Here is a 10,328-nt window from a genome sequence, read left to right as displayed (position 1 = left end):
CCCATGCATACTTCCTACCCACCCCCCTCCTCCCACCCTGTCAGACTGTCATAGTAATGCTTGAATGTTTTCACTTATATACACTGTCAGCTAGCACATTTGCTTATTTCCGATCTGACGAAGAAGGGCAACCTTCGAAAGCTAATCAAGAAATGTATTATGTCCAATAAAAAAGGTATCATCTTATTTTCTTTTCCATGTTTTATTTTGTTTGATTTCTATTGATAATCATTAGATAAACCGATCAAGGTCTCATTTTATGCAATGAGACCTAATTACTAATAACTGGGATTAACAGTAAAATAATCCTGTTTAACAGTAGCCCACATTGAAAACGTCCTCCATTAATGACTCTAGAATCAAAATCACTGCTATATGTAATAAAAGTGAGCCAAGCATAGGGCAATCAAGCCATTGTGACATCACAGATGAGGTTGGCTCTTAGCCATTGGTGCAATGAGGCATTATGACGTTACAGTATCAGCTGTGGTTACCAAAGACTGAAATACTGGAGTTTTGTAAGGTTTTTTTTTTTTTTGCATTCAAAGTCCTATTGGTGAAAAATAAGCAGATTTCACTCTTTTTCTGTAGTAAACTGTTCACACATACAGTAGTACCATCTAGAAATTTTACAAACCTGGCAAGCAAAGAAGGCTTTGCAAGCCTGTTTTCTCACAAAAGATAATTACACCTCAGGGAGTGGGTTATCATTTTTCAGAAAAAGAAAAAAAACAAAAACAAATACCCAACTACTCGCAAATGCAACGAGAACACCTCTGGCCTGTAAACTACAGGTTAGTAAGTGCAGGAAAGCTTTTTTTTTTTCCCTTTATATTTTGAACTGATGTAATTGCAATCAAAATTTACATAGAGAAATGAAGTGTGATTATTATTATTTGTATAGCGCTACCAGATGCACGCAGCGCTGAACACCTGACACAGAGAGACAGTCCCTGCGCGATAGAGCTTACAATCTAAAAATGACTTGGAATCCACGACTGAATGGTTGTTGCAACTATTGCCTTCATGCTGTTATATTCTGAAGTTCCCAGATACACATATATTTGTTTGCAATTTAGCCACTTTAAGAGAACTCTTACCATGTGGCCATTTGGCAGGGAGCCCTTACCCCCACCCCTTGAGGTGGCGATAAGGGCTCCCGTGCTAACCTGGTGGTAACTAGGCAGTGTGCGGAGATGCCCAATTACCCCAGGTTAACGCCGCACAAGCAATTTCCGGGAGTTTTCTTTTTCCCTGGAAATGGTGCACGATCGGGGTGGGACTACCGCCGGCAGCTGCATTGGGCTAGCGGTAGTCCCAGAAGACCGAGCAGTAAGCCCGTTTTGGACTTACCGCCGCTCTGTGAAGGAGCCCCTTAATGACTTTGCTCCTGTGATGAAAAAAAATGGCCAAAGGCAAATAAATAAAATGAACATTCCCAGAAATGACATGGGACATAATACAACATGAAACATTTCTGGCTGTTTATCCTTAAAATTATCCCCTTTATGTAATTTCCATTTGAAACTGTACAGCTAATATTGCCCAGGGGTGTTTTTGTTACATGTGGAGGGGCATAATCGAACAGGGCGCCCACGTTTTCCTGAGGGTGTCCTCGCAGGATGTCCCCACGAAGGGGCGGGGAAACCCGTATTATCGAAACAAGATGGGCGGCCATCTTTCGTTTCAATAATATGATCGGGGACGCCCAAATGTCCACATTTAGGTCGACCTTAGAGATGGTCGTCCCTAGAGATGGTTGTCCCCAATTTTCGGCGATAATGGAACCCGAGGACGCTCATCTAAGAAACGACCAAATCCAAACCATTTTGGTTGTGGGAGGAGCCAGCATTCGTAGTGCATTGGTCCCCCTGACATGCCAGGACACCAACTGGGCACCCTAGGAGGCACTGCAGTAGACTTTAGAAAAAACTCTCAGGTGCATTAGCTCCCTTATCTTGTGTGCTGAGCCCTCCAACCCTCCCCCCAAAACCCACTCCCCACAACTGTACACTACTACCATAGCCCTTAGGGATGAAGGGGGGCACCTACATGTGGGTACAGTAGGTTTGTGGTGGGTTTTGGAAGGCTCACATTTACCACCACAAGTTTAACAGGTAGGGGGGGATGGGCCTGGGTCCGCCTGCCTGAAGTGCACTGCAGTACCCACTAAAACTGCTCCAGGTACCTGCATACTGCTGTCATGGAGCTGGGTATGATATTTGAGGCTGGCATAGAGGCTGGAAAAATATTTAAACATTTTTTAGGGTGGGAGGGGGTTAGTGACCACTGGGGGAGCAGGGGGAGGTCATCCCCGATTTCCCTCTGGTGTTCATTTAGGGCACATTTTTGTGGCTTGGTCATAAAAAAAAGGACCAAGTAAAGTCGCCCAAGTGTTCGTCAGGGATGCTCTTCTTTTTTCCATTATCGGCCGAGGATGCCCATGTGTTAAGCACGCCGCAGTCCCGCCTTTGCAACGCTTCCGACACGCCCCCGGGAACTTTGGTCGTCACCGCGACGGAAAGCAGCTGAGGGCGCCCAAAATCGGCTTTCGATTATGCCGAATTGGGCGACCCGGGGAGAAGGACGCCCATCTCGCAAATTTGTGTCGAAAGATGGGCGCCCTTCTCTTTCGAAAATGAGCCCATTAGTATCAACTTTTAGCTATTTATGGAAAAGAATTTAACATGCTTCCTTGAAAGGAATGGGTAAAAAAGATATAGCCCAGACAATGAGTTAAAGAGAAAGTGTTCTGGAAGAGAACAATGTGCAGGACCTTAGCAAAATGCACATAATAATAATAATAATTTATGATTGTGTACAAAATAACAATCCAGTACATGCCCCATGTATGTATATGCAATTCCCTTTATGCCATTATATATTGTTGGTATTTCAAATATTGCATCAGTTCTGAGAGTTACATGTGCAGGAATATTACAGAATTCTCTATATAAATGATGTTGGTATTGTAATATTTATATTCGCATAATGTAGACACTTGCAACTCTTGGTGTCCAGACATTTCTGCGTATAAGATACACAAAATTGGATTTTTCCCCCCACATAATATATGTTACTAGTAAAAAAGCCCCGTTTCTGATGCAAATGAAATGGGGGCTAGCAATGTTTTCTTCTGTGTGCATGTGGGAGTGTGTGTGTCCCTGCCCTCTGGCCTCTCTCCCCTCCCCCCTCTGAGTCCTTCACTGTTACAGAGCCAGCGATTTGATTTCGTGCTCTGCTGTTTTCCTTCACTGACTGTGTTACAGAGAGGGCGGGGCAGACACTCATAAGGAAACCGGATATCTCGCCCCTTTCACACTTCCGGCTGGAGGCTTCATAGAACGTTGGGTTGCCTTTTATATAGAGAGATATGGAGGATGGGGGGAAATTCAGAATGCGAATGTATTTCAATTGCTGCAGAATTAACAGGAATCATACAGTGCAGGCTTTTTTCTATGGCAGGAGACAGTGGTTAGTGCTGACAAACCTAATTAACACCCCCTCTCTGTTCGTGGCCACTGAGCAGACAGCACCTAAACAAGAACACCTTTTGAAATGTGTAATTCTTTAATTAGTAGCTAATAATTTTTTTTTTTTAATTCTGTGTCCTTATGGTATTTGAATGTTTATGCCCAGGAGCTTCTGTATTACAGGCATCTGCCTGGATAGGAGAAAATGTGTGTTTGCACCTAGGGTTACTTCTAGAAAGCAACTAAGTATGTGTTTCTGAGAATGTAACAGGAAGAAGACGGTGATGACTCTTTGCAAATGCGTAATTGGAACTCTGCATTTTGACATTTTATTACAAAAAAAAAAAAAAAATCCGCTGAGACACAAGATAAATGGGATGCAATGGAATCTGTGCAGGCTTTGCTTGAATATTTACCTTGTTGACCGGGAGGTGTCAGCTTGTATCGGGGAGGGTTTGCTATTTTTAGCGCTGACTCTGATTCCATGGGTAAATCATGGCTGGAGGCATTCTCATAAAGTGAAGTGTGAATCTAAGCTTTTCTCTGTGTTAACAGTTGAACTCCGTGTCTATTGTCAGGTCTGCAGTAATTAATGCAAATATTTTTAAACATGAAAAGGGGCTTGCTATACATCTCAAGGTTTTGTACTGATGTAGTTTCGGCATAGTGATTAGACTGCAAACATCTTGCCTCTGAATGCATTGATAAATGCGATATCAATCAGAATTTTTGAAAACTATGCAGGTCAGTATTCAGCTGGCAACAGTCTCTAAGGACGTCCTGGCGAAGGGGCGGGGTATCGAAACAAGATGGGTGTCCATCTTTTGTTTCGATAATACGGTCGGGGACACCCAAATCTCAACATTTAGGTCGACCTTAGAGATGGTCGACCTTAATGTTGAGATCGCTGACCTTAGAGATGGGCGACCTCGGTTTTCGCCGGTAATGGAAACCGAGGATGCCCATCTCAAAAACGACCAAATCTAAGCCCTTTGGTCATGGGAGGAGCCAGCATTCGTAGTGCACTGGTCCCCCTGACATGCCAGGACAACAACCGGGCACCCTAGGGGGGCACTGCAGTGGACTTAAAAAATTGCTCCCAGGTACATAGCTCACCTTGTGTGCTGAGCCCCCCAAAACCCACTCCCCACAACTGTACACCACTACCATAGCCCTTAGGGATGAAGGGTGGCATCTAGATGTGGGTGCAGTGAGTTTGTGGTGGGTTTTGAAGGGCTCACATTTACCACCACAAGTGTAACAGGTAGGGGGGGGATGGGCCCGGGTCCACCTACCTGAAGTACACTGCACCCACTATAACTGCTCCAGGTACCTGTATAGTGCTGCGATGGACCTGAGTATGGCATTTGAGGCTGGCAAAAAAGGTTTTTAAAGTTGTTTTTTTGAGGGTGGTAGGGGGTTAATGACCACTGGGGGAGTCAGGGGAGGTGATCCACGATTCCCTCCGGTGGTCATCTAGTCAGTTTGGGCTCCTTTTTGAGGCTTGGTTGTGAAAACAAATGGACCAAGTAAAGTCAGCCAAGGGTTCGTCAGGGATGCCCTTCTTTTTTCCATTATCGGCCGAGGACGCCCATCTCTTCACCAAGCCCCCGTCCCGCCTTCGGTACACTGCTGACACGCCCCCTTGAAGTTTGGTCGTCCCTGCGACGGAAAGCAGTTGAGGACACCCAAAATTGGCTTTCAATTATGCCGATTTGGGCGGCCTTAGGAGAAGGACGCGCATCTCCCGATTTGTGTCGGAAGATGGGCGCCCTTCTCCTTCGAAAATAAGCAGGATGCTCAATTAACATTCTATAACTTGCATATGCAACTTTGTTCGCTAAGCATAAAATTGTGCACTCAAGTTCATAGTATTAGAGGGTAAAAGGAAGTGCTACGTGGTAAATGCAGCAAATGGTGGCCACACCCCCAACAGCCATAATTTTTGTAACTAACTCATGGCAATTGTAAAACTTTATTGCACATTTTTAAATAGGTCTCCTTTATTTCTTTACTTGATAGAAAAATTGATTGCGGCAGAAACCTCAAAACGGTCTTACTTTAGATCAGTATTACTGTTGGCCCACGGTTATACAAATATGTCATTCAAGCTGGAGAAGCATATTCTGAAAATTTATATACCACCAAACTCATTTAAAAGACTTCTAGAAAACAGATTGCAGGGGAAAATAAAAAGAATTGTTTATCTCTGAATGATAGATCCTTTAATTCAGCAGAACATTGTTTTCTTTAATGTCCCTAGCAATTGGAGGGTGCATTTATCACCTGAGGATAAATGCACCTTCTCATTTAAAAACCTGAAGTAAACTATGTCATTTGTTTACCTCGGCACTGTAAACTTTTCTTCTTCCAGTATGAAAAGGCAGAGAGATATATGAGATTTTAAACAAAGTGAACCTGTTCAACGTGCATTGAGTTCAGTCCTCTGCACATGTTCCCTTTTAGAATTATAATTAAGTTTAAGAGCAAGCATAAGGCTGCGTGTTACTGAGATAACCCAAGAAGCTAAACTGATCTTGTCGTCGCTTATTATTTGATATTGGAATTAATTAAACATTTCTCCAGCTTTAAATTAGATTTTAAATTCAAGCAATTATGAAGAAAGGGTCCTACAAAATTAGCTTTTTTTATTTATTTTATCTAAGTAAGAGAGTTATCCGGAAAGGCTCAAGTCATACTGTATCTCCTACATAAAGATACAGAAAGATGAATAGGGAGTTCAAAAAAAGTTATTTTTCATCTACAAATCATATTCATGCAGTACTGGATGAAGACTGGGGGACTGGAGTCAGTCTGTTCTTTGTCCGTTTTCTTTAATAATCAAAACCTGAGATGGGCTTCTTGTAAATGGGGTACAGTTATTAAGGGGGACATTAGAATAGAACTCAAATAATAAATGATGAAACCCGTACTACAGGATAGGTAAACAGAGGGAATACGAATCCTCTTCTGGAATCTTCATAGTAAATCAGTGACCCCCCCCCCCCCCACTGATCTTTCAGCACATCAGCACAAATGAGTGCTGATGTAGGAAAAGGTGGAAGCGTATGTGGTTTTATAGGACCAAAACACGCAGGGTAATGAAGGTTTAAGTATGAACGAGAAGATTTAAGTGAATTCCTTGGTGGCAAGTTGACAAGGGCATCCATATAAGCTGGAGCTTCTCCATAGAGGATCTTATGGACTAGGGTGCAAATTTTAAATTTGCGCACACACTTTTTATAGAATTTGGTGGAAATGCACACTTAAGGTAATATTCTATGAAGGTTGTCCTACACAGAATGGCCTTTGCAGAATTAATTCATGCTTAGGGGCCCTTTTATTAAGCTGCCGTAAAAGAGGGCCTGCACTAGAATCAGCGTGTTTTTGATACACGCTGAGGGCCACTTTTACCCCCCTTTTGAGGAAAAGAAATGGCCGTGTGGTAAGTGAAACACTTACCGCTTGGTCATTTGGAGGGGGGTGAGCCCTTACCACCACCCATTGAGATGGCAGTAGGGGCTCCTGTGCTAATCCGGCAGTAACCTGGCAGTGTGGGATGCTGCCCGACTACCGCCAGGTAAACCCCGGTGCTTCAAAGATAGAATATATTTTTGTAGTGCTGGAAATGGTGCACACATGGGGTTTGAACCACCGCCGGCTCCTGTGGTAGTTCTGGACTGGTGCATGGCAAGTCAGTTGCTGCACACCAACCCTTTAGTAAAAAGGTCCCTTAGTGTGGCTAACCCCGGCACCTAACTTTGAGCAGCCTATATAGAATTTCCCCCCCAAATTTCTACAAAGATCTTTCATCGATTACATGGCACATACACTCAGGTCTATCACTAAAATGGATAAAGGGAGGTTCTTTCAATGAAATAATTAAGGACCATCAAACAAAAAGGCTTGAAAAGCTTCTGATATCTGCAGTTCTTTTTATCACAAATTTTAATCATAGATCTAATCCATTAAATTAATTTTTTTTAGGATTTTATAAATGTCTACACGATTTGAGTTTTAAAAACTTTTGCTTCAGAAGGAAGGCTGTGCTGCTCACGAACCAATGGACACTTGTTACCAGTTTTATTATGAAGGATGATGAGATCACTCTGTTCTTCAACAATTGCAGCTTTATTGAACTCATGGTCATTCGCAAGATGGATCAATTAGTTCGGTGTCAAAAACAGAACAACAAATTTCAAGAAAGCACAATTTCTGTTAAGCTATTCATCTTCATATTAGACTATTCTAACTAATGACATTCTTCATTTCCCCCAATGTCACTCCATTCTTCAACAATTGCTACTTTTATTGAGCTAACATTTGCATAATTCAATATCGAAAACACCATGGCATTCAAAAAAAGCACAGATTGTATTAATATATTCATGCTCATATTAAACTGTTCCAATCAATGTCATCATTCATTCTCTCAGATTTCATTGACTACAATTCAAAACTCCAATGTTATTCACATCAATCTCAACTAAGTTTAACATTATCACTATGCCAAAGCTCTGTAACCTACTTAGTGATGAGCCATTGCAGACCTGTGAAAACATGAGCTGCTTGTAAACAATGTTGTGTACTGTGGAGGGGCATAATCGAACGAGGATGACCATCTCTAAGGGCGCCCATCTCTAAGGTTGGTGCTGTGAAGGGGTGGGACAACCCGTATTATCGAAACAAGATGGACGTCCATCTTTTGTTTCGATAATACAGTCGGGGACGCCCAAATCTCAACATTTAGGTCGACCTTAGAGATGGTCATCCCCGGTTTTCAGAGATAATGGAAACCGAGGACAGCCATCTCAAAAATGACTAAATCCAAGGCATTTGGTCATGGGTGGAGCCAGCATTCGTAGTGCACTGGTCCCTCTCACATGCCAGGATACGAATTGGGCACCCTAGGGGGCACTGCAGTGGACTTCAGAAATTGCTCCCAGGTACATAGCTCCCTTACCTTGGGTGCTGAGCCCCCAAAACCCCACAACTATACACCACTACCATAGCCCTTAGGGATGAAGGGGGGCACCTACATGTGGGTACAGTGGGTTTGTGGTGGGTTTTGGAGGGCTCACATTTCCCAGCACAAGTGTAACAGTTAGGGGGAGATGGGCCTGGGTCCGCCTGCCTGAAGTGCACTGCATCCACTAAAAACTGCTCCAGGGACCTGCATACTGCTGTGATGGAGCTGGGTATGACATTTGAGACTGGCATAGAGGCTGGCAAAAAATGTTTTTAAAATTTTGCTTTTTGGGTGGGAGGTGATTGTTGACCACTGGGGGGAGTAAGGGGAGGTCATCCCAGATTCCCTCTGGTGGTCATCTGGTCAGTTCAGGCACTTTTTCAAAACTTGGTCCTGAAAAACAAGGGACCAAGTAAAGTCGGCCAAATGCTCGTGAGGGACGCCCTTCTTTTTTCCATTATTGACCAAGGACGTCCATCTCTTAACCACACCCCCATCCCGCCTTCGGTACACTGCCGACACGTCCGCATGAATTTTGGTCATCCCCGCGATGGAAAGCAGTTGAGGACGCCCAAAATCGGCTTTCGATTATGCCGATTTGGGTGACCCTGAGAGAAGGATGACCATCTCCCGATTTGTGTCGGAAGATGGGCGCCCTTCTCTTTCAAAAATAAGCGTGATAGGCGCAGTAACAGTCTGTGTATGCAATGGACTGTGATGTTTTATCAGTCGGGTCTTAAAACTCATGCAAGTGAATCCCACAAAAACCTTTTTACAAAGACAAGCTATGAGAGTGATATTGAAGGAGTTTATGCCCTGAACTTTGGGGTCCTTTTACGAAGCTGTGGTAAGTGCTAACACATGCTTACCGCAGCTCAAAATGGCTTAGTGCCGGATGTGCTCAGGCGGTAAGTTCGAAATCTGCATGTTCTACTCATGTGCTTAAAAAGATTTATTTTATTTTTGTTGGAGGGGCATGTCTGGGTGGGGCAGAAAGTAGGCATTCCCATGCTAATCAGTGTGGGGTCATTTTACTAAGGCACGCTAGAAAGAGGCTGGTTCTGCGGTTTGCGCATGGGTTTGCCACACGCTCCGGCCACTTTCTAGCGTGGCAGAAAAATAGTTTTTTTTAAATGGCCATGTGGTAATTTCGTAGATATAAACAAAATATTATGTGAGGAAGAGAATCAAAATCTTCAACACGAAATCACAAATCCACAAGATTCTCTACTTAGTGCTTCGTGACTGGTGAATGGTAAGTAAAGTGTATTTTATTCAAAAATACCGGAGGAAAAAGCCTCAAGAAGCTCCGGGCTAGATGCCTCGGGAGTAGGACTCCTTCATCATCGGCAAGAAACCTCCATTTGGTAGAAATACTAAATCTCAATAATATTCAAAGTTAAATGTTAAATTTTAGACACTTCTCTTAGAGAATATTAAAACGTATAACAGCTTATGGTACTTAGCTGTTCAGTGCCTTAACCATCCATTCGGATTTTGCCCAGCACATGGCCAACTAATTGGGCAGCATAGTGATTAGGGAGGCCCAGCGGAAGCACCGTTGAGCAGCCGATAACGTGCTAGCGCAGCTGTCTCACGGCACATCCTGCCTCTACTACTACTACTACTACTATTTAGCATTTCTATAGCGCTACAAGGCATACGCAGCGCTGCACAAACATAGAAGAAAGACAGTCCCTGCTCAAAGAGCTTACAATCTAATAGACAAAAAATAAATAAAGTAAGCAAATCAAATCAATTAATGTGAACGGGAAGGAAGAGAGGAGGGTAGGTGGAGGCGAGTGGTTACAAGTGGTTACTAGTCAAAAGCAATGTTAAAGAGGTGGGCTTTCAGTCTAGATTTAAAGGTGGCCAAGGATGGGGCA

The 10,328-nt window shown here is 43.3% G+C and overlaps 1 long non-coding RNA gene across 1 annotated transcript; it reads right to left on the bottom strand.

Annotated features, from left to right (window-relative positions):
- Positions 1–420: 420 nt before the first annotated feature.
- On the bottom strand, positions 421–10,075 carry LOC115478207. Its single transcript, XR_003943462.1, has 3 exons — positions 10,062–10,075; positions 8,655–8,656; positions 421–508 (listed from the first exon to the last, which is right to left on the bottom strand). It is a non-coding gene; the product is annotated as an uncharacterized LOC115478207 (long non-coding RNA).
- Positions 10,076–10,328: the final 253 nt, after the last annotated feature.

Source organism: Microcaecilia unicolor, chromosome 9 (assembly GCF_901765095.1).
Source record: "Microcaecilia unicolor chromosome 9, aMicUni1.1, whole genome shotgun sequence".
NCBI classification, from domain to species: domain Eukaryota; kingdom Metazoa; phylum Chordata; class Amphibia; order Gymnophiona; family Siphonopidae; genus Microcaecilia; species Microcaecilia unicolor.
Note: the sequence above shows the minus strand (reverse complement) of the source record. Positions and strands in the feature narration are given on the sequence as shown.